A 24529-nucleotide genomic window follows, 5' to 3' on the forward strand; every position below is an offset into this window, starting at 1 on the left:
AGGCCAGGCTCTTCTCAAGTATGTAACTTTTCAGTAGCTGAACAAAACTGGAATTCTGTTGTTGAAGCACAAGGAGAAGAGCTGCTGGGGAGACTATTTCTAGTGGCTTCTACAACACCTCCTCAGTGCTGAAAGGCTTTGCTTCCTTGATTTATGAGCACTCATTTTCTTGCTTCTCTGAATAGTCTCTACATCTTGGTTTACTTAATAGATTTTTCCTCTTTCTTCCTTTTAAATCTTGGCTTTCCTGGTATGGTCACCTCATCATTTTTTAAAATCGAAATATAGTTGATATACAGTGTGCTAATTTCTGCTGTACAGCAAACCGATTCGGTTTTATGTGTCTATATTGATGTATATATTCTTTTAAAAATTCTTTTCCATTATGGTTTATCACCGGATATTTAATACGGTTCCCTGTGCTCTACAGTAGGACCTTGTTTATGCATCCTATATATACTAGTTTGCATCGGTTCATCCCAAACTCCAATCCATCCCTCCTCCCCACCCGCCCCTTGGTAACCGCAGTCTGCTCTCCACGCCTGTGAGTCTTTCTGTTTGGTGTAGAGGTTCGTTTGTGTCGTTTTAGATCCCGCATCTGGTAGTGTATGGTATTTGTCTTTGTCTTTCTGACTTACTTTACTTGTTGCTGCAAAGTCTATCCGTGTTGCTGCAAATGGTGTAATTTCCTTTTTTTTTTTTTATTGCTGTCACCATCTCTTCTTGATCAGTGGTATTTCATGGGACTTAGTCATTTCTGTGATTCCATCTGATACCTGTATGCTGATAATTCTTCAGTCTACATCTATGCTGACTTCCATCTCTTGAGCTCCATTTTCTTTCTTTTCCTCTCTTCTTGTGTTCTGTATCTTGATTAATCATATCATTTACTAAGAATGTTGTCTCCTGTTGTTTGTTTTTCCCTTAGTAGCAGACTCCTTTTTTCTATTCTCTGCACATTATCTCAACAAATAAACAAAAACAACAGCAAGAAAATGCCATTATCCAGTCTTCTTGCAGTTAAGTATGGCCAAATGACTGAAATCTGGCCAGTGAGTGTTATTTAGGAGTGTTGTGTGTGCATTCTAGGGAAGGCATACCTCCCTTAGGGCCCTTTTTGCCCATATCTCTTTTCTTTTCCAGTCATCAAATCAGAATGATGACTAGAGTTTCAGAAATCACCTTAGACCCTGCAGAGATGAAGATGGAATCCAGAACAGAAAGATGCCGGTTCTTTATAACCATAGAGCTGCCATATCAACTTTGGAATGCTTTCCGTATTTTTACATGGCAAGTTAGTTCTTGTTTATTTAGGCCACCATTTGTGTGTGTTGGGGGTGGGTAGTAGTATTTCTTTGTTTTTGTTGCTTAAGTAGTTTTTTGACATGGAGAAGGCATTGGCGAACCACTTCAGTACTCTTGCCTGGAAAATCCCATGGACGGAGGAGCCTGGTAGGCTGCAGTCCATGGAGTCGCTAAGAGTTAGATACGACTGAGCAACTTCACTTTCACTTTTCACTTTCATGCATTGGAGAAGGAAATGGCAACCTACTCCAGTGTTCTTGCCTGGAGAATCCCAGGGAAGGGGGAGCCTGGTGGGCTGCCATCTATGGGGTCGCACAGAGTTGGACACGACTGAAGCGATGCAGCAGCAGCAGCAGTTTTTGATAATTCGTTAGAGGTATTTCTATTCTTGTTACCTAAGCAGCACGCCCCATTTCTCCCTTAACCTAATTCATGCATTATAGCTATAAAGTAGGAAGCTAGGTCCTGGAAACAATATAAAACCAGGACAAGATGACCCATTCTACACTCATAGATTTGTCCCAAGTAAACAGTTTGGCTATACCAGCTGTAAGCAGGGACAGGTTGGATGGAAATGCAACATATTTTCTTGATGGGTATATCATTTGGAACAATCACTAGTTGTTTGAATAGTTTGGCAAGAAGTAGTTAGGGTTTGGAGAAGGCAATGGCACCCCACTCCAGTACTCTTGCCTGGAAACGCCCATGGATGGAGGAGCCTGGTAGGCTGCAGTCCATGGGGTTGAGAAGAGTCGGACGTGACTGAGCCACTTCACTTTCCCTTTTCACTTTCATGCATTGGAGAAGGAAATGGCAACCCACTCCAGTGTTCTTGCCTGGAGAATCCCAGGGATGGGGGAGCCTGGTGGGCTGCAGTCTATGGGGTTGCACAGAGTCGGACATGACTGAAGCGACGCAGCAGCAGCAGCAGCAGCAGCAGGGAACCAAGATCTAGCAAGCTGCGTGGCAAAGCCAAAAAACAGAAAGGAAAAATAATGAAAGCGACCTCAATGTCTGTGAACAAGATGTGGATGACTAAGTGTGTTCAATCAACTAAATTCTACACAGTAGTTAAAATGAAAGAACTAGAAATACATGTGTCATTATGGGTACATCTCAAGAATAGTGTTGAACAAAAACATCAAGTTGTGAGTTATATAAAGCATGATGCCATTTATATAGTTTGAAAAAAATGCAAGTAAAAATTAGCAGCAGTATAGCTGTTGCTTTCCCTATTCAGGGTCTCAGTGTCTTTTACCTGGTATATACTGTTAAGAGCTCAATAATTTATCTTCCTTTTCCATTCTCTCCCATTCCAGCTCATCTTCAACACTGCCACCAATCTAATCCTCCACTGAAAATACCTTAGATTTCCTACCATGTATTGGATAATGCAGTCCAATCTTCTAGCATGGTGTTCAGGATAGTTTCTAGAATCATCTGCCTTCACTTCTTTGCTGTCCTGTATTTACTTGTTCTCCAGCAGGTTCTCCAGTTTCCTGTGCTTACAGGCAGTCTCTCTGAGTGACTCTCAACTCTTACCCTTTTTCACTGGGCAGAAGCTCAAATACAGGTTTTCAAGGCCCAGATCCAGGGTCATTCTTTGTCCAGAATCCTTCTACCTTCCCTCTCCTACACAGGATTGGTTATTGACTCCTCTGTCTGCTCCCAGGCCTCTGTGCACCAGTGGTATAAGCACGTGGCTTATATTGCAGTTTTGACCTTGTTTAGGGCAGGATCATTGTCTTGTGCATCTTGACTCTAAAATCCTTTTGTATAATTTCAGCACAAAGTCTGTGGTCATTAAAGGTTGTATTGAAAGATTTTTTTTTGTAATTTGCTGAGAGGAAAAGTTTGCCTTGAATACAGTTTGTACTCATGTCTCAGCTTCTTTTGAAAAATTTACAAATATTCTAACACAGTGAGCTTTAGGGGGAAGGGCTTTTCAAGTTCATCTTTATAAGAACCATAAAGATGAATGATGTTATATTTTAGGGGAATGATAGAAAGGATTATATGGGAGGATTTTAAGGCTTACTTTTAATCCAGGAAAAACCTAGGAATGAATTAGGTGGTGATTAAAAACAAATTCTTCCTTGAGAATATACATACATACTGTTTTTTGGGGGAGGGGTTCTTTTCCCCTGAATTGTTAAAGTGATTCTTACTCACTACAAAATAAACATCAGAAAAATGAAATAGAAGTTTTAGAGGGATATTAAATTTTGGTGATTTTGTATTTTTTTTCCTAGGCACAGAGACATAAAATTATACAAAAACAGGATCATACTATAAATACTGTTTTGTAACTTTTTTTAAAACCTGACTATCTTGAATGTGTATCCATGTCAACCAATTGAGCTTCATTATCATTCTTTTTAAATTCAGGCATAACTTATTTCTAAATTATATAAATCTTATGTGCACAGCATAAGCACCACCCAGAGCAAGGTATAGAGCAGTTTTGGTTCTGTGGAAGATTTTCTTTTAGTTCCTTTGTGATGTTGTAACAATTCTGCATCTTGGTAGTGGTTACATGAATTATATACATGTGATAAAATTTTATAGAACAATACATAATACACATACATGCACAATGTACACAAAATGAGTGCGTGTAAAAACTGATGAAATTCAAATAAACTCTGTAGTCTAGTTAACTGTATTGTGCCAATGTTAATTTCTTGTTTTTGACTGCTGCTGCTGCTGCTAAGTCTCTTCGGTTGTGTCCGACTCTGCAACCCCATAGATGGCAGTCCACCAGGCTTCCCTGTCCCTGGGATTCTCCAGGCAAGAACACTATACTTATATATAATATATATATATATAAAACATGTTACCATTGGTAGGAGCTAGGTAAAGTTTATACTGACCACTATTTTGGCAACTTCTTGTGATTTCATAATTTTTTTTTTAATTAGAAAAAAGTTTCCTTTATGTCTATTTTATTATTTTAATGGATGTCTTATAGATTATTGTATAAATATACAGTAACTTATTTTACCAATTTTCTGTCCAGAGTAACAATTTTGTGATGAGCAACATTGTACATATTTTTCAAAACTATTTTGCATATTGTCTTATCTTAAAGAGTCACTATAGGGTTCTTGTAAGTCATTTTCCAATGAGTATATACAGTTTTCATGATCATACATTATATAAAATGAGGCAAAACTGTCCAGGGGGGATAATTAAGTTTCCTAGGTAGGTATCCTAGCAGAACTGTGATTTCTGGCTTTTCCATCTGCCTATTCCCAAGGACCAGGGATACTGAACTCTGTTCCAAGGAACAGAAGATATAAATGAAAGTGATGCCTCATTCATACACAGGTCAGTGCATTGTTTCTCAAGGGTGAAATATTTTTAGAAAAGATTCATTCAAAGGTAAGCTGAATGGTAGACTCAGTTTTACATGTTTATTTCAAGGATAAAGCCATATAAGTAGTTATGCTAAATTTTCCTGTATTGTCTATTCTGACTTTGAGAAGACGAGCATGAACACAGACTTCTTAAAATCATAATGTACTTCATGTTACTCCTCAGTGGTTGAGGGCAGAGATAGGTATGTTTTTGGCAAAGCTCGTATTAAAGGAGGATTGTTTTCCTTTTTGGCCTGACAGGTACTATATACTCTTATAGTTGATGAAAGTATTTTTTTCTTGTTGCTGTTTTCTGACAGCAGTTTTCATTTCACTTATATTTTATTGGGGCTTCCCTGGTGGCTCAGATGGTAAAGAATCTGCCTGCAATGCAGGAGACCTGGATTCAATCCCTGGATCAGGAAGATCCCCTGGAGAATGGAATGGCTACCCACTCCATTATTCTTGCTTGGAGAATTCCATGGACAGAGGAGCCTGGCGGGCTGTAGTCCATGGGATTGTGAAGAGTCGGACATTGTCTTTGATCCAGGGAACTCAGTTATTTTGTCATTAGAGCTTCTAACTCAGACAAGTGAGAAGAATATAATGAACATTATTCCTTCTCATATCCAACAAAGAAGACTTATACTGGTCAATAAGATTGGTGATGAGCATATTGTGTTTATTTGTGTAATATCTGAATAAAAATTTGTTGAGGTAATTGATATTGGTACTTTTCCAATGAGGCCTGCATTGAAATGTTTAGATTTAACTTTTTATACATGAAAACTTCTTTCAAATGACCTTATTTTCTGTTACTTTCACATGTTTACTTTTTACTCCAGCTGAAAAAAAATTAACTTTCTCTCAGATTCTCCTTTTGGAGCAATCACACATATGTTCTACATTTTCTCATCAGCCCCATCACATTCTAGCCCTTCCTTCTTTTAAACTGCTTTTCTCATTATATCCAGGGAGTTATTTACATACTAAACCAATGTAATGCATTAGTATTTATTGTTTTACCCTTTCTATTTATGCCATTTATAACTCATATATATCTTTATAGACATCTTTGGTTGAAATTCCAAATTTTAATAGCAAAAGCAGATAGTTATTAACTTTATGAATTACCCATCTGTCTCTTTTCTCTTCTCATAATTATATAAACATTGACTGCAGATAAAAACTGGGAGCATTTGCAAATACTTGCCTAAACTGGAATTTAAAATAAATGAATTATGGAAAAGAAAATTTTCTTTCTTTTGCATAATATCCTTAAATTTTTGATCAATTATTAGTTGTTGCTTTGGAACAAAAGTATAATCAGAAATATTAATGACATAAGTGTTCTGTATTGTGGGATAATCCTAGTTTGGGTTTTTAGACTGGCCTATGCCTATCAATGTCTTTATAGTTTTCTGGGTGTTTTTCTTCTCCTTTATGTGTTCTGCTTCTTTGAAACTGTTCATAAACTTCAGATAACTGTTTTGCCGATGAAAACTTTCAGTAAATTTCAGGAGTAAATTAGAGTCCATCAAGAGAATGTTCTAAAGGGTTGTGTTCGCATGGTTGCTTTTTATGTTCACGCGTTTGTTGCTGTTGAACTCTGGGCCAGTGTTGATAAATTGTCGAGCTGAATTGCCTCACATCTGACTCCCTTTTTAGGAGTTTGCAGGTAGTACTAGTGAACTTTCCCTCCTTGAACATGTGGAATGAATGACCTCCTTATTCTCCATTTTAACCTTGAGCTGTGAAACCCCCTCTCAGCTGGGCCCGGTTCTGCACGCGGCTGCCTGCCTGGCCTGTTATTACTCCATGAATCATTGCTGGCCTTATTAAACTATTTTGGGCATCAGCCTTTCCATTCTCCTCCCATGAACTGTGAAGATTGGAGCTGCTGCAGGAGCAGAGTCCCAGTGTGGAATCGGAATGTGAAGGCAGGAAGGGTCACTGGTTTGTAATACAGGGTTCTACCTTACAGAACAGTAGTGTCTGCTCATTGAGGCCACTTGGTGTCTTGAAATTTTTCTTTTGTTTTAAAAAGTAGACCCAGAAAGTGTATTCTTGAATCGCTAGCAATTAAAATGCTTGTAAGGCAGTTTGACCTCCCCACCCTCACCCCTTTTTTCTTTCATTTCACTAGGACAAATGACATAACTTCTTTCAGGTTGAAATAGGAAGAGTGTGGCCAGTGTCACAGGCTGGTATAAGGATGAAGATAAGACATGTAAGGACCAACAAAAAACTGACCACTAACTAGTACTAGTCAGTAGAGGAAATCCTCTGGCCTGTGTTAAGGAGACAGTATAATTATGTAACCTGAATGTTTCATTTTAAAGATCAGTCACTTAGACTCAAGGAGGTTGTGCTTACCTGATGGCATGTCACTGTATATTGACGAGCAAGGGTGAGAACTCAGCTTTTCTAACTCCTAGTCCACTGTGTTTCCATTATACCACATACCTTCCCCGTTTGTTATTGGTTGAGGGCCATATTTGAACAATTCTCAGCCTTGTTGATGGAGGTATTTATCACTCATCAGAAAATACTTCTTCCATATGAGGCTGTTTCATACTTCTCATTTCCTAACTCCTTAACAACAACAACAAGATAGGCAGACAATGTATTGGTTTCCTACTGCTGCTGTAACAAATAAGTTTAGTGGCTTAAAAAAATACAAACATATTCCCTTACGGTTCTGAATGTCAGAAGTGTAAAACCAAGGTATCAGCAGGATTACACTTTTCCTGGATGATCGTGTAGAACAAGAGCCTTTGCTTCTTTGCTTTCTCTACCTTCTAGAGGCTACCTGCATTCCTTGCCTCGAGGTCCCAGATCATATCTCATTAAATAGTATTCCACTAACTCTGATCTAGTCCCTTGGACTGCAAGGAGATCCAACCAGTCCATTCTGAAGGAGATCAGCCCTGGGATTTCTTTGGAAGGAATGGTGCTAAAGCTGAAACTCCAGTACTTTGGCCACCTCATGCAAAGAGTTGACTCATTGGAAAAGACCCTGATGCTGGGAGGGATTGGGGGCAGGAGGAGAAGGGGAAGACAGAGGATGAGATGGCTGGATGGCATCACTGACTCGATGGACGTGAGTCTGAGTGAACTCCGGGAGTTGGTGATGGACAGGGAGGCCTGGCGTGCTGTGATTCACGGGGTCGAAAAGAGTCGGACACGACTGAGCGACTGATCTGATCTGAACTCTGATCTGCTGCTTCCCTCTTATAAGAACCCTATGAGTACATTGGCCCCGCATGGATAATCCTGGATGATCCATCCCCAGGGCTTAATTTAACGAAAGTGAAAGTGTTAGTCATTTAGTCGTGTCCAACTCTTTGCAACTCCGTGTACTGTAGCCCACCAGACTCCTTGGTCCTTGGAATTTTCCAGGCAAGAATACTGGAGTGGATAACCATTCCCTTCTTCTGGGGGTCTCCCGGATCCAGGGATCGAACTGGGGTCTCCTGCCTTGCATGTGGATTCTTTACAATCTGAGCCACCAAGGAAGCCCTTTAACTTAATGATATCTCTGCAAAGCTCTTTTTTGCCATAAGGTAACATTTGCTGGTTACAGGGATTAGGGTATGCCTGTTTGGGAGCCATTGATCTATATACTATAGACAGTCACCTGCTTACAACCCAGAATTTCCAAACTGTCCTTCTTTTTCACCTCTAGTTCTGAATGTTTCCAAATTAAATCCCATTTATCAGTTTGCTCACATACCTTTTTGCTAGCCATTTTCTCTCCTCCCTCTGTGCTCCATAAGGAATTTCTCCTTTTAGACTAGACCTGTTCTAGAAATGGGAAGCATTGACACCACCCACTCAGATGACTGCTCATCCTTCTCGGCAGTGGTGGGGAATGGATTTCTGGGAGCATTTCCAGAACTCACTCTGTACCTCTGAACATGTGCTTCCTGTGAGAATGTTAGATAACTTTTGGAATTTACAGAAGTCATTTTCATATTCTACCGTGTATGTATTTGGGATTTGGATTAGGAGAGATTTGTGTCCTCTGTTTGGATATAGGTCATATTTGAATTATTATTGTTGGTGGAAGTCTTGTTGGTGAGTTTATTTAAAATCAGGGGTGGTCCTTCTAAATCTAGGGTCCCTAAACCCTAAAGGCTCCATGGAAGGCCTTCATGGAGCCAGACCTCTGGGACTGTGCAAGGTCGTATGACTGTTTTCCTGGAAAGACTGGACCATACCTCTTATTAGATTTTTAAAGAAGTTAGTGACCCAGGAAAGGTTAATGACCAATTGAATTGATGGTGGGTGGTTTCTTTTCCATTTTCCTAATAGATAAAAGGCCCTTGAAAGTACACTGCATGTACTTTTTCATATGTAATATTTCTTTTTTTAGCTGGGACTCAACTTTCTCCATTCCTATGGAAATAGACCTCCCATGAAGGTTTATTCTGTTTCTGCTGGCATATTCTGAGACATCTTTGGAACAGGACATGGGAAACCTTTGTTAAGTGTAATCTGTATCTTGGATAGGCAATATATAATTTGTTTGTTTAGACAGGAAGTGAAGATAAAAAATGTTGTCACCCCCACCCCCCTCTGAACACCAGATGTTTTACTTGCATTTTTTTCCAGCACATATTTCTTTGGAGCTGAAAACTAATTTCCTTTAATGTCTTGTCATGCATTTCCTTCTCCTCTTTGATCACGATTTACCCTTTCTTCTGACTCCTTGCTGCTGCTGCTAAGTTGCTTCAGTTGTGTCCGACTCTGTGCGACCCCATAGACGGCAGCCCACCAAGCTCCCCCATCCCTGGGATCCTCCAGGCAAGAACACTGGAGTGGGTTGCCATTTCCTTCTCCAATGCATGAAAGGGAAAAGGGAAAGTGAAGTCGCTCAGTTGTGTGCGACTCTTCGCGACCCCATGGACTGCAGCCTACCAGGCTCCTCCGTCCATGGGATTTTCCAGGCAAGAGTACTGACTCCTTAAGTTTCCTCATAAAGAATGTATAATATTTTCCTGTCTTTATCATTAACTTTACCTTCACCTTTATCCGAACTTTGCCTTATGGGAACCCAAAGGATGAGGACTGACTTGGAATTTGCTGAGTTTTCATACACTGCTAGATAGGTGAGGCTTAACGATAGTAAAGGAATGTTGTGTATGTGTAAGGCAAAAAGCAAATGAACCCAATTATTTCCTGTTTGATTAACTTCATATTATTTAAAGCTTAGTGAGCAAAACAAATGACCAAAGGTGATTATTTATGCTTTCTGAATTATAAAGGCTTTTAAAAACAGGTACAATTTGGAATTAAGCTTAGATGACTGCAAAAAGACATTCATTAAGGTTCACTGACTTGGCAGAGCAGTTTTGAAGCACCAGGCAGAAGAGGGAGATTAATGTTCCATTCAATAAAATCTCCTTTCTTGATGAGTTTATCTTCCTTTTTTGTTGTTTGTAAATGTGTGGTGTTTGGGAAAATTACCCCTTGACAATAAATAGGATATATACAAAAATCTCTTTGAGAACTTTGGGACATTATGCAAAATAATGCCTAACCACTATGAAAGGAATACATTGCTTTCGACAAAACTCACTTATGTTCATTTTTGTTTAAAACAAGAATGTAAGTCTCATTTGGCCTCATTTAACCATTTTATAGAAAAAAATTTATACTGGGATAGATGGTCTTTATAGCATTATGTAACTATTTAGTGACAAAGTTGGTAATAAAACTCAGGAGTCCAGAAATGGACTCAGTGATCTCTTATTATACTGCCTGTGTTCTCTAGGAGGAGGAAAAGGTTGGAAGTTGAAGGACATAGATTTCATGCCTTATAAATAAAACCACAATGAGGTGTACCTGCACACCCATCAGCACAGCTGAAACTCACCATGTGTTGGCTTGGATGTGGAGCAGCTGGAGCTGTCGGGCATGGCTGGTGGGATGGCTGGTGGGAGTGTGAAAAGGCACAGCCACACGGAGAGCAGTTTGGCAGTTTGTAACATTAAACATGCTTCCCTTTGGCCTAACAGTTCTGTTCCCATGCATTTACCCAAGAAAGGTCTATATATAACTGTTCACAGTAGCTTTGTTATAACTACTAAAAGCTGGAAACAGCTCATATGTTCATCAACTTGTATAGAGGCAAATTGTGGTATATTTATTTACTTATTCCATGGAATACTGCTGCTGCTAAGTCACTTCAGTCGTGTCCGACTCTGTGTGACCCCACAGATGGCGGCCCACCAGGCTCTGCCGTCCCTGGGATTCTCCAGGCAAGAACACTAGAGTGGCTTGCCATTTCCTTCTCTGCCATGGAATACTCCTCAGCAATAAAAAGGAAGGAACCATTGATATAAGCAACATGGTGACTGGAACTCAGAAACATTGTTGAGAGAAAGAAGCAGAAACAAAAAGATATTCTGCATGATTCCATTTATATGGAGTCCTGAAACAATCAAGAGTAGTCCTAGTGATAGAAATCAGAGGTGGGGGTGTGGGAGTTGACTGCAAAAGGGCATGAGGGTACTTTTGGGGTGAGGGAAATGTTCTATATGTTGCTGAAAGCGGTGGCTCTATTGGCATACACATGTCCAAGCTCATCATAGTGTATTCTTGAAAGGGGGCATTTTATTGTATGTAAATTATACCTCAGTAAAGTGATTTTTTTTAGAGAGACAGGATCATGCAATATTAAGATACTGAACAACAAAGCACAGATGGTGTAAAGAGTAAAATATTTTTACCATGCCATTGATTTTTCTCTGGTCCATTATCTCGCTCAAAATTGTAGTCCTTCTGTTACTGTCCCCTTGCCATTTGTCTGAGAACAAGCCAACATCCCATTGTGGAAAAAACTGAACAGCCCGCCCATGCACATTTCCACAAGCAAGTTTCTTCTGTGCCCGAGAATATTTTGCCAATTTAAGCAGCAATCATGGGAATCATTTAGAGCTTCCATTATTAATTCTGTTTTACTTACCAAAAATTTACAAGCACAACTATATATGCAAATAAAATAACATCCGGAGACATGCCAAGTGTTTTTCTGTTCTCTAGGAGGAAGTTTAGAGGATTTGTAGACTGAGTAGGTTGAATTTATAGCTATATTCTCTGCTTAAAAAATCTAAAAATAAGGACGTTGGCATCAAAGTTGGTGTTCTGAGTCATATTTTAAACTCTGTAAGCCTGTGGCTTTGCAAAATGCTATTCAGAAAACTCTAAACTGCATATCCAGTATATCTTCGTCTTGCCAACTCCTCCGCCAGCTTCTTTCAGTGATTTCTTTCAGCAATGTCTAAGACTAGAATTGTAGTCATATGGGTCCTCTTGAAATGAGTTCTAGGTATAAGATGAGAGCAACCTTGCTTCTAACTGAATCAAAGATTCCCAAGAGCTTTCTCTTTAGTGTACTTGAGGATTATTCAGTAACCCAAGGCACACAATGGAGAATCCAAGTGAGTAAAAATTAGTGATTCTATTCATTCTGTCGCTCAACTAAAACACGAATGTCACCAGGATTTTCTGTGACTGTACCTATTGTATGATAGGTATTTTGCAAGGCTGCAGGGTATAAAGATGAAAAAGAATAGTATCTTCCCTCTAGGAGCTTGTAATTCAGTAGGGAGACAGACATGCAAACAAAATTTTTCATTTGCAAAATTAAATTCCTAGAATAAAGTATGTGCAAGGGCAGCCTGGTATGCGTTAGCCTTGGAATGTGTTAAGTCCGTTTAGCCTAATGTGTCATTTAAAGCCAGTGTTTCCTTACTGATTTTCTATCTAAATGATTTATCTATTAATTTAGTGGAGTGTTAAAGTCTCCTACTGTCCTGTATTACTGTCTCTTTTCCCCTTTAGGTCTATTAATATTTGCTTTATATATTTAGGTCCTCCCATGCTGGGTGCAGAATCCCAGGTACGGGGGAGCCTGGTGGGCTGCCGTCTGTGGGGTCGCACAGAGTCGGACACAACTGAAGTGACTTAGCAGCAGCAGTAGCATGCTGGGTGCATAAAGATTTACAAGTATCATATGATATCCTCTTGTTGGATTGACCCCTGTATCAGTCCGTAACGATTTTCTTTGTCTCTTATTACAGCCTTTGTCTTAAAGTCTGTGTTGTCTAAGTATCGCTACCCCAGCTTTCTTTTGGTTTGTGTTTGCAGGGCGTATCTTTTTCCATTCCTTCACTTTCAGTCTGTGTGTGTCCATGCCTCTGAACTGAGATGTGCATGATGTACATGCCTACAAGAGTAGGCAGAGTAATGATAGGTCTTGTTTTTTTAAAATTGGATAATTTATTCTATTTGCATTCAAAATGTTTATTGGTAGGTATGTGCTTATTACCATTTTGTTAGTTGTTTCTTGGCTGTTCTGTAATTCCTTTTCTCCCCCCTCTTCCTTTGTGATTTGACGATTTTCTGTAGTAGTATGCTGAGCTGCCTTTGTCTTTTGTATATCTGGGAACGTTAGGGAGGAGTGGATGGAAAGCGTCATTGGAGCTACAACCAGGATGACTACTCTGCCATGTGTACCTTGGGGGCGGAGGTGAGGGATGCTCAGGGAGTTTGTGGGGAACTGCAAGTGGATTGGTATTGCTGGAAGGTGAAACGTGAGGTGGATTGTTGTGGGAACCAAGGCTCGTGTGTAGCATGGAAGACTTGAGGCTTCCTCTTGTTAAGTCAGTAGTTTTCAATCCTGTGACTTTTTGTCATCTGGAAGGTTTTTTAAAAAGTGTTGGTACCTAGATCCCAGAACTGTTGAATTACCATCTTTAGGAAGAGGATGTGAGCGTGTTTTTTGCTTTAAAATGTCCATGGACGGGAGTACCCTGGTGGCCTAGTGGTTAGGACTCCAGGCTTTTATTGGTGTGGTCCAGGTTCAGTCCCTGGTCAGGGAACTGAGATCCCACAAGCCGCATGGCAAAAATGAAATAAAATGCCCGTGGGTGATTCTGATTTGCAGCCAGATCATCTATTATTTGTAGGTAATGAGTGACCACTGAAAAAATTTGAACAGGGGCATTTGAACCTGTCTTGTTCAAACCACAGACTGGAGAGCTTCTTATGAACTGGTGTCCATCTTGTAAACACTGCTTCTCTAGCTGCAAATAGGTCACTATCATTTCCCTCAATTTGGAACAGCTAGGAGTAATTGTTCTGATATAAAGAAATAACCGGTTCTAGTTGGCACTGCATACCAAGTCCTGTTACAGGAGGGCCCCTAGTCATTATGTCTGCCTCTTCATCACACCAGTGCAAAACGGATGGCTGATAAGGTTTCACTCCAGAGCTATTTAAGGATCGTTTTAATGAAACAGAATAAGCTTTTTATCTAACTCCAGGAGTGCCATTCTATCTTAGAAGTGATCCTTGGAAACTGAAACAGTTATTCTGTTCAATCTTTCCATTTCACAGAAATGGGCCCAATATTGGCTGTGAAGTTGGACTTGTCTACCCTGCAAGCTCTCTGAACTCTTACCATGGTAAAGTGTAAAGGAGGAAGCCTGCCTTAAACAGCATTTATAGAAACCCACCTCTCTCCCCACTTCTCTCCTCCTAGATATAACCCAGGATGCTGTTGGCTGCAAACAGTGATAGAGAAAGTCAGTGAAACCTTCTCATCAGAATGGGGACCCTGAATGAGAAGCTGGAGATTGATTGCCCTTATGCCAGGGGCTGGGGGGAAAAGACATATAAAAGTGATAAAATTTTATGCCTCTTTCCTTGTCCCCTTTGCATATACACATGAAAGTGAAAGTGTTAGTTGCTCAGTTGTGTCCGACTCTGTGACCCCATGGACTGTAGCCCACCAGGCTCCTCTGTCCTTGGAATTCTCCAGCTAAGGATATCAGAGTGGGTTGCCATTCTGTTCTCCAGGGGATCTTCCTGACCCAGGAATCAAACTTGGATCTCCTAGATTCTCTACTGTTTGAGTCACTATGCACAGAAAAGAGAATAGAGAAAGAGGACAACGATAGCAGTTTTAGATGGCTGATTTGTATCATTCCTAAAGAAAGAAAATAGCCAACCAACCTGAGACAGGACACATCTGATTCCCAGGCAGATCCATGAGCAGCACAGCCATGGATCTAAATATTACAAGAGAAAAGTAATATTGTTGGACATGGAACAGCCTTCTGATATCATCAGGTTGGTGAGCACTCAGTCTTCAGGGCAACTGATCATGCTGGAGATCACTGTCATCAATTGTCAAAATATTTCGAAGTGGAATTGACTGCCTCAGAAAGTCAAACATTACCCAGCAGAATATTCACACCAGTGAAACCCAGCCTGACACAAGGTAGGCAGGCACTGAGGAGATGTTAGGAGGTAAATGCCGGCATGACAGTATCAGCAAGAAGCTTACCTGGGTAACCTTGGTTCTCCGAATTGGAAATTCTGTGTAGAAATCCACACTGGATAGCACAGTTAACAGGCAAGTTACAACTCAAGAAAAACAAGTACAAAGTGTAAGAGGTAGACTCTTGCTACTCCCTCTATTTTAAGTGATTAAATATATCATCTTAAATATGTTCTCATTATAAAAATGTTGAAATTACAAAAAATTAGTAAGAAAAAGAGGTGAAAAACCCCATTTGATTGGCCATCCAAAGGTAGCCCCTATTAATTCTTTGAGCGTTTCCTGTGATTTTCATTTTCAATATGCATTTTACTTAGTTTTGTGTACTTTTACATTTTGTATTTTTCTTTTTAAAAAATTATTTATATTTTTCTTGGTTACGCTGGATCTTGTTGTTGTGCCTGCTTTTCTCTAGTTGTGGCAAGCGGGGGCTACTATTCATTACAGTGCGTGGGCTTCTCATGGTGGCGGCTTCTCTCGTTGTGGAGCACAGGCTCCAGGCACACGAGCTTCAGTAGTTGGGGCACATGGGCTTAGTTGCTCTATGACGTGTGGGATCTTCCTCAACCAGGGATCGAACCCATATCACCTGCATTGGCAGGCAGATTCTTACCCACTGTACCATCAGGGAATTCCTAGTATATTTCTTTAAACATGAATAATTCTTCACAAATATCTTTAGAAGCAATACTCTTCATTGTATAAAATAATATATTCCAATCTAATTTGCTTAACTTTTCCTCTACTGTTTGGCGTTAAGGTTGTATCCACTTTTTACCTATTACAAATGTTGAGTCAAAGGGTAAAACTATTTTATAGCATTTTTATAACAACTATTAAATAGGTTTCTAATATACTTTTATTTATTTATACTGCTATCAGCAATATGTGTCATAATTTGCCAATCCTTCCTCTCACTGGGTATTGATATTAAAATTACTTTTCTACTTTCTGGAATATAGTATCTGAAACTGATCAGGTAGGGGGGATTTTATTGGACTGGTGTGGGGGTTGCTCACAACCCCTGGGCTGGAAGCTGGAAGCACGGGTGGAGCTTGGCAGGGCCTCAGACACGGCCCAGATCCATCCATCCTTCCATTCTTTTTTCTGGTCCTAAAACTGTCATTCAGCCCTACCCATCTCCCATTTCTGTACTGACCCTAAGGTAAGCAAACTTTGAATTAAGAATTAATCCTGTGGTTTTCTGTAAGGAGGATGATCCATCACTTTCACCCAAGAAGCTCTGGGTCACTGAGAGTGTGGGGAGTTGGATGGAGAAACAGAAATGCTTGACCTGAAATTCTGAAGCAGGACTGGGGAATGAGGCACACACAGCAGGGCTGACAGCAAGGCTGTGAATCAGAACCAGGTGGTCAGGCTGGAATGAGGTCAGAGGAGGAGGGGGGCTGAGCCAGCAGCTCAGTGTACATCTGAGGGGGCCTGGAGAGAGACAAGGGGATGGCAGGAGGGACTGGGAGGGTGTCCTGAGTTACTGCATACTCCCAATCTCATTTGGGGTTTACTGTAATGATGAATCATACAATGCGTTCTGTTTCTTTGGTTGTTTAATGAGTGATATGTGTTTGTGAAACCACATCCCAAAGGCACCAAGATATCCACTGAAAAGTTAATTTCCCTCCCACCCCGGTTACTCAGCCACAAAATTCCTTGGGTGAGGAAACTGAGGCACAAACAGGAAGATTGCTCAAGATCACTATCATAGTGTATGTGAGTTATTCTGAGGTATTTTTTAAAATAAATTACATTCCCAGTACTAATGGTATTAAAGGAACAGAGATCCCACGTATGTCTTTGAGGTGCTCACTATGTACAGCCTCTGTCATGGGGGTTGGAGACAAGGGTGATGAAAAACATAATTTATATTGATCACAAGAGACATTGAGTAGTTGCTGAAAATCATGACTTTTCATGTGTCTACCCTATAAAATATATTTTAAAAAAAATCCATCTATTTGACCTTCTTGGTCGCTCAGACACTAAAGAATCTGCCTGCAGTGCAGGAGACCCAGGTTTGATCCCTGGGTTGGGAAGATCCCCTGAACAAGGGAATGACTATCCACTCCAGTATTCTTTCCTGAAGAATTCCACAGACAGAGGAGCCTGGTGGGCTACAGTCCATGGGGTTGCAGAGTCGGACATGACCGAGCAACTCACACACACATGTGAATGCTGTATTTCAACAAAAAAGCCTTTTAAATTCTGTAATGAGAACTCTTATTTGCCTTCACTTCTGGATAAGCAGACATTTACTGAAACTGACGTTTCTGGAGAGCAGCAAAAATCCACAGGCCCTCACAAGCCATAGAGATCCCCTGTGAAGTATTCATATGTTTGTATGGGATTGGGGTGGGCCTCTCACTGTGGCCCAGGGCCTGTTTGTTCACCAGTTTAGGATATCTGGGGAAGGACAGGACCAGAGAGTATACACCTATTTCTCCATGCTGCAGCTGGGGTGCTACCACTATTGAGCTACATTTTGGAATTGAACTTGGAAGATGTTTTCCCCCTCTAAAAACTATCAACTCTATATAACTCTATATAACCCTATCAACTCTCTGCTTCACATGCATTGCATTGGTCTCCCTGGTCTCACCTGGGTATGTGACCACACACTAATAGATTTCTATGAGAAAATGTATTTAGAGTTTCAAACAGCTGATTTATAACTACCTTTGGGGGATATCATCTCTCAAAAGTTGGAATTATCTATGCTTGTTCTGTTTATCTTGCTCTTTTGACTGTAGACAATGAATTTTAGGCTTTTCATTTCCTTGGGTGGTTCTTTTGGCTTGTGATGGGTTGGTCTGTGTGAATATGTGAGTACATGTGCGTGTCTGTTTTAACCTACATGGTGGTATTTCTGAGAATTAGAGACGTCATAACTTTAAAAAAAAATGTGGGCCTGAGTCATTGCTAAATGTAAGGCAGGCATACAGATCAAAGGTCAACCTCCTGCTTTGGAGCTTGAAGATCGTTTTAACATCATATCCAGATTTGGCTTTTTAGTTATTCTGTAAGGGTTTTAATTAGACCCCTGATTGCTTGTAAACAGGCCTTCAGTGACCTAAGCCAGTACTGCCTACCATGATAGAAGAAAGCCTTTGAGATCTTGGAAGACCTATGTTTCATTTCTGGATATGATTGTCAAAAACCTCTCAAATGATCTATTTGTGAGTTCGTGGATGACTAATGTGGTTGCCAGGATTGACAAGTCTTGACCTAATTTATATTGGTCAAGTTGATTTAAAATAAACTTCAACATATTTCCACATGTTGAAGTTGATTTTAACCTGTGACTTTTGCTATTCATTCTTTCCATGAGATCACTAGAGTATATGGGGCTTCCCTGGTGGCTCAGTAGTAAAGAATCCACCTGCAATGCAGGAGATGCGGGTTTGACCCCTGGGTGAGGAAGATTCCCTGGAGAATGAAATGACAACCCACTCCTGTATTCTTGCCTGGGAAATCCCATGGACAGAGGACCTTGAAGGGGTACAGTCCCTGGGGTCGCTAAAGAGTCAGACATGATTGAGGGCTAAACAACAACTAGAACATATGGATTCAGAAGGCTTTATAGAGACTGATCTGAAGTTATGGACTTACATCTTGATATTTTGTTCATTTGTTTTCCGAGTATGGTATTTGAAATTACTCATAGTGAAGTTCTCAAAACTTTCTTATTGGAGTTTATTCATCTTTTAGCGCACAGCATAGTTCTTTCTTTTTTGAATCTTAGGACTAGATTCCAGTGTTACATATAAGATTCAGCAAAAGTAGATTGACCTCAGTGCCAGTGGTTTTTGAGGGAGAAGATGGATAACTGCATATCTGATTCTGTTTGATTCAAAGATTATTTTTAGGAGGGTAAGATTGTTTTTATTGATATATTATTCAGTGCCACAAAATTCACCCTTTTAGACTATATAAGTTTATCATACTAAGTGAAGTAAGCCAGACAAAGACAAATATCATATGATGCCACTTAAATGTGGAATCTATATATGACAGAGATGTATTTTTAGTATACTCACAAAATTGTGCAACCATCACAACCCATCTTATTCTAGAGTATTTCCATTACCCCCAAAAGAAATCCCAAGCCCTGGCAACTAGTCTACTTAACTGTCTTCATAAATTTGCTTATTCTGGGCATTTCATGTAAATGGAGTCGTATAATATGTAGCCTTTTTTTATCTGACTTCCTTCACTTAGCATAACGTTGTCAAGGTTCACCCACATTGTAGCATGACTCAGTGTTTCTTTCCTTTTTGTAGCTGAATAATATTTAATGCTCTGGTATCTTAGTCTAAGCTGCTATGACTGATAACCATTGATTGGATGGCTTAAACAACAAACATTAATTTCTTACAGTTCTAGAGGCTGGAAAGTCCGAGGACCCGGTACCTGCAGACCTGCTGTCTGGTGAGAGATCACGTCTTTGTTTTAGATGGCTATCTTCTTGTTGTGTCCTCTTATGGCTGAGCGTGGAGACAGGAAACAAGCCTCAGGCCACCAATCCCACTGGTGGGGCTACACCCTCATGACTTAATTACGTCCCCATGGCCTCATCTGCAGATCCCATCACACTGGGGATTAGGCGTCAATATATGAGTTTGGGACTATACAGTCTATCAGTTCATACATAGCATATAGATATTTTACTTTTTATTTATCCATTTATCAGTTGATAAACATTTGTGTTTTTCTAATTTTTAATTATTATGAATTATGCTGCTATGAATATTCTTGTGCAAGTTTTCTGTGTGGATATACATCTTCAGGTTTCTTGAGTATATACCTAAGACTGATACTGCTGCCTTATATGGTATCTAAGTTTTGAGGAACTGGCAGACTGTTTTTCAAAGTATACATTGCCACCAAAGAGTCTGAGTTCCAGTTTCTCGATATCCTTTCTAACTCTTGTTATTGTCTGCCTTTTTGTTTGCTTCTTCTTTATTATTATTATTATGACCATCCTAGGGAGTATGAGGGGCTTCCTAGGTGGCCCTAGTGGTAAAGAATTTGGCTGCCAATGCAGAAGATATAAGAGACTTGGGTTCGATCCCTGGGCCAGGAAGATCCCCTGGAGGAGGGCACAGCAACTCACTCCAGTATTCTTGCCTAGAGAATCCCATGGACAGAGGAGCCTAGTAGGCTACAATCCATGGGATTGCAAACAGTTGGACACGACTGAAGTGACCTAGAATGAGCACGAGGGAGTATGAAGAGATTTTTTTTTTTTTGGTAGTTTTAATTTGCATTTCTTTCAGGGTTAATGATGTTAAGCATCTTTTGCTTATTGACCATTTGTATTTCTTCCTTGGAGAAATATCTTTTCAAATTCTTTGCCCACTTAAAATATTCAGTTATTTTTTCATTGAGTAATAAGAATTATTTCTATATTCTAAATAATAGGCTCATATCAACTATATGATTGCAAGCGTTTTCTCCTATTCTTGGGCTGTCTTTTTATTTTATTTATTTTATCCTTCGAAGTATAAAAGTTTACATTTTAAAGTCCAACTTACTTTTTTTTTCTTTTTTGCTTTTGCTTTAGACGTCATATGTAAGAGACCATGATCTAACCCAAGGTCAGGAAAATTTACCCCTGTGTTTTCTTTCAAAAGTTTTATAGTCTTAACTCTTACATTTAAGACAAAATTCATTTTGAGTGAATTTTTGTATGTGGTATGAAGCAAGGGTCCAACTTCATCCTTTTGCATGTGAATATCTCCTTTTCCCAGTACCATTTGTTGAAAAGACTATTTTTTCCCTATTGAATTGTCTTGGTACCTTTGTCAAAATGAATTGACCATAAATGTGAGAGTTTAAGTTCTGCATTCTCAATTCTATTCCATTTATCTATATGTTTACTTAACACTTGTTACAGAAATGCTAAATATGGATCCCGTTTCTTGTGTACTTGGGTAGATTTAGTGCACATTGCTTGGAGATACATGTTAAGGCAGTCCTGCACAACAGTTGCATGAGTATTTAATTTCTGAGATAGTTTCCCCAAGATTTTTTTGAGCACTTTGTCCAGTTAACTGAGAATGTCACTCCCTGGAGTGGTACTTCTCTCTTCCAAATGATGTTGGACATCCTATTCAGATGTTTTCTCTTGAGGGTAATTTCAGACTGAAATGGGAAGGATGGAGCCTAAGTAGTAGACTGTGGAAAGCAAGGAGGAAGGGGTGTGGGGAACCTGGGTTTGGGGAGAGAGATGTGATAATGAGAGACCCAGGGAGGGCTTTTAGGGAAGATGGGGTCAAATAGGGAAGCATGAGCCCAGTCTCTGAACGTTGCTTGTGGTTTTATGTGATGGTCATGGTTGCTCATGTTTCTCTAGGCCTGTCCAGTCTAGACATGAAACTAAGCAAAAGGTATCCAAGTGTTAGTGTTGGCTGCTACAAGCCTGATTCATAAGCCAGAAATGGTTCCTGTGCCCATTAGGCTGTTATCTCCTTGACAGATATACCAGCCTTTAAAGGTAAGAGTTCGTTCACCATTTCACAGGATGATTGAGCTTTAAAGTTGGTCGTTAGCTGAAGGAATGTTGAAGTATTACCTCAAAAAGGAGATTCTGAGGTCAGAAAGATTTGGAATGGGTTGTGGGACATAGTTAACAGATTTGCTTTTGTTGTTGTTTGCTTAAGTGCAGAATCTCTCAGAAACCCTTAATGTGCTAATATGTCTTCAAGAGGGAATATAGGAGCAGTGTTTACCAAGGTGACTGGTCTGTGGGAACTCATTTTATCCCCCGACAGACAGCCCTATGAAAGTGTTATTTGGCAGAGCACATTTTGAATAATTATGATCCAGGATATCACCTTTATTTTTCAGTCGTGAAATTTGATTTCTTAGTCTTTTTGAGCTGTTTCTAGGATGGGTCATGTCTACTGGTATATTACATAGAAACTATGTCGTCTCACTTATCAAAAAAGTGAGAGCTTAAATTAGAAGTTAAAATCAAACTCCTGAAAATTGCATGTATGTACAGTTAACTTATAAAATACCCTACCTTCCAGGATCTGATTTTTTTTTTAACATGTTACTTGTTTGTGTGCCCAGTCACTCAGCCATGTTGACTCTTTGTGACCCCGTGGATTATAGCCCGCCAGGCTCCTCTGTCAATGGGATTTTCCAGGAAAGAATACTGGAGTGGGTTGCCATTTCCTTGGACTTCCCTGGTGGCTCAGACGGTAAAGCGTCTGTCTACAATGCGGGATACCCGGGTTTGATCCCTGGGTCAAGAAGATCCACTGGAGAAGGAAATGGCAATCCACTCCAGTACTATTGCCTGGAAAATCCCATGGACAGAGGAGCCTAGTATGCTACAGTCCACGGGGTTGCAAAGAGTTGGACATGACTGAGCGACTTCACTTACTTACTTACTTGTTTAGGTTGGTCTATGTGGTACCTAATAATCCATGATCTGTTGAATGGGTAAAATTTGATTTCTGCAGCTTTTGCTCTGATCCAGCTTTTAAAAGATAGAGGACAGGAAGGGGCAGGGGAACAGGGACCCACACCAAGCAAGACCGCTGACTTCTGCCATGCAATAAACAAAAACATGAACAGCTACCCAGTTCTGAGTTGTCAGATAAGCTTGTCATACCTGGAATGCATTTTTAGAGTTGTGTGGTGGAACGGACTGTATGCAATTACGTATACAGATGTAGCTATGCCGTATTCTAATGGTTCTTCCATCTTCCTTCCCTCAACCCAAACACCCACCTTCTTTCTTCTTCCAGGTCATCTAAATGTGTGTGCGTATGTGTGCTCAGTCATGTTTGACTCTTTGCGACCCATGGACTGTAGCCCACTGGGCTCCTCTGTCCTTGGAATTCTCCAGGCAAGAATACTGGAGCAGGTTGCCATTTCTTACTGCAGGGGATCTTCCCAACCCAGGGATCAAACCTGCTTTGTGTCTCCTGCATTGGCAGGTGGATTCTTCACCACTAGCACCACCTGGGAAGCCAGGTCATCTAATAGGGTTTGTTTATTTGACTTTCCTTTAAAGAGAAGGAGGGTTTCTCTTAACCAGAGGGAGGGTGATAGGAGAAAGGGGCGGAGAGTGTGAGAATGAGAGTAATAGAAAGGAAGAGAGAAGTGGGAGGGACACATAAATAGATACCTAGTATTGGAAGAAGTCTTTGTGGTATAGATAAGTTCACTTCCAGTAAATCCAAATTGTGTGTGTTGGTGTGCCATCCCTGTTGTGTAACAACAGCATAGATGGAATTCCCAGTGTCAATAGTTTCCATTCACACCTCTAGTTAAAAGACCCAAGCCCTGCGATTTTTACTTATCTACATTTTCCCACATTCTTGGGAGGCCTGCACTTTTCCTGATGACTATGGGAGGTGTGACATAGGACAGTTCTCTCATGTTGAAGCATGTTTCTCCAAAAACTGAGGCACAACCAGAGAATGAAGAGGGCTAGTGAGCATATTGAGTCAGAATCTGAGGTTGGGGGTTGTTGGGGATATAAGAGAAGCACAGGTCAGGTGACCATTTTAGGAAAATGAACCATTCAGTTTAGTTCAGTCTCTCAGTTGTGTCCAACTTTTTGTGACCCTATGGACTGCAGCACGCCAGGCTTCCTGTCCATCACCAGCTCCCGGAGGTTACTCAAACTCATGTCCATCAAGTCGGTGATGCCATCCAGACATCTCATTCTCTGTCATCCCCTTCTCCCGCCTTCAGTCTTTCCCAGCATCAGGGTCTTTTCAAATGAATCAGTTCTTCACATCAGGTGGCCAAAGTATTGGAGTTTCAGCTTCAGCATCAGTCCTTCTAATGAATATTCAGGACTGATTTCCTTAGGATGGACTGGTTGGATCTCCTTGCAGTCCGAGGGACTCTTAAGAGTCTTCTCCAACACCACAGTTCAAAAGCATCAATTCTTTGGCACTCAGCTTTCTTACTAGTCCAACTCTTACATCCATACATGACTACTGGAAAAGCCATAGCTTTGACTAGAAGGACTTTTGTTGGCAAACACTGTCTCTGCTTTTTAATATGCTGTCTAGGTTGGTCATAACTTTTCTTCCAAGGAGCAAGTGTCTTTTAATTTCATGGCTGCAGTCACCATCTGCAGTGATTTTGGAGCCCCCCAAAATAAAATCTGTCACTATTTCCATTATTCCCCCTTCTATTTGCCATTAAATGATGGGATCAGATGCCATGATCTTCATTTTCTGAATGTTGAGCTTTAAGCCAACTTTTTCACTCTCCTCTTTCATTTTCATCAAGAGGCTCTTTAGTTCTTCACTTTCTGCCATAGGGGTAGTGTCATCGGCATATCTGAGGTTATTGATGTTTTTCCCAGCAACCTTGATTCCAGCTTGTGCTTCATCCAGCCTGGCATTTCACATGATGTACGCTGCATATAAGTTAAATAAGCAGGGTGAGAATATACAGCCTTGACGTACTCCTTTCCCTATTTGGAACCAGTCTGTTCCATGTCCAGTTCTAACTGTTGGTT

The 24529-nt window shown here is 40.3% G+C and overlaps 1 protein-coding gene across 7 annotated transcripts in view; it reads left to right on the plus strand.

Moving 5' to 3' along the window:
- OSBPL3 (oxysterol binding protein like 3) overlaps window positions 1-24529 on the plus strand; it is a 199281-nt gene that overhangs the window by 47194 nt on the left and 127558 nt on the right. For 6 of the 7 annotated variants that reach the window (XM_070787925.1, XM_070787926.1, XM_070787927.1 and 3 more), the window contains exon 2: window positions 19411-19461. The exons of the other annotated variant lie outside the window; for it this stretch is intronic. The gene's annotated coding sequence lies outside the window, so the exon portion shown is untranslated. The remainder of the gene's footprint in view (window positions 1-19410; window positions 19462-24529) is intronic. 7 annotated transcript variants of the gene reach the window in all.

This window comes from Bos indicus, chromosome 4, assembly GCF_029378745.1.
Source record: "Bos indicus isolate NIAB-ARS_2022 breed Sahiwal x Tharparkar chromosome 4, NIAB-ARS_B.indTharparkar_mat_pri_1.0, whole genome shotgun sequence".
Taxonomy (NCBI): domain Eukaryota; kingdom Metazoa; phylum Chordata; class Mammalia; order Artiodactyla; family Bovidae; genus Bos; species Bos indicus.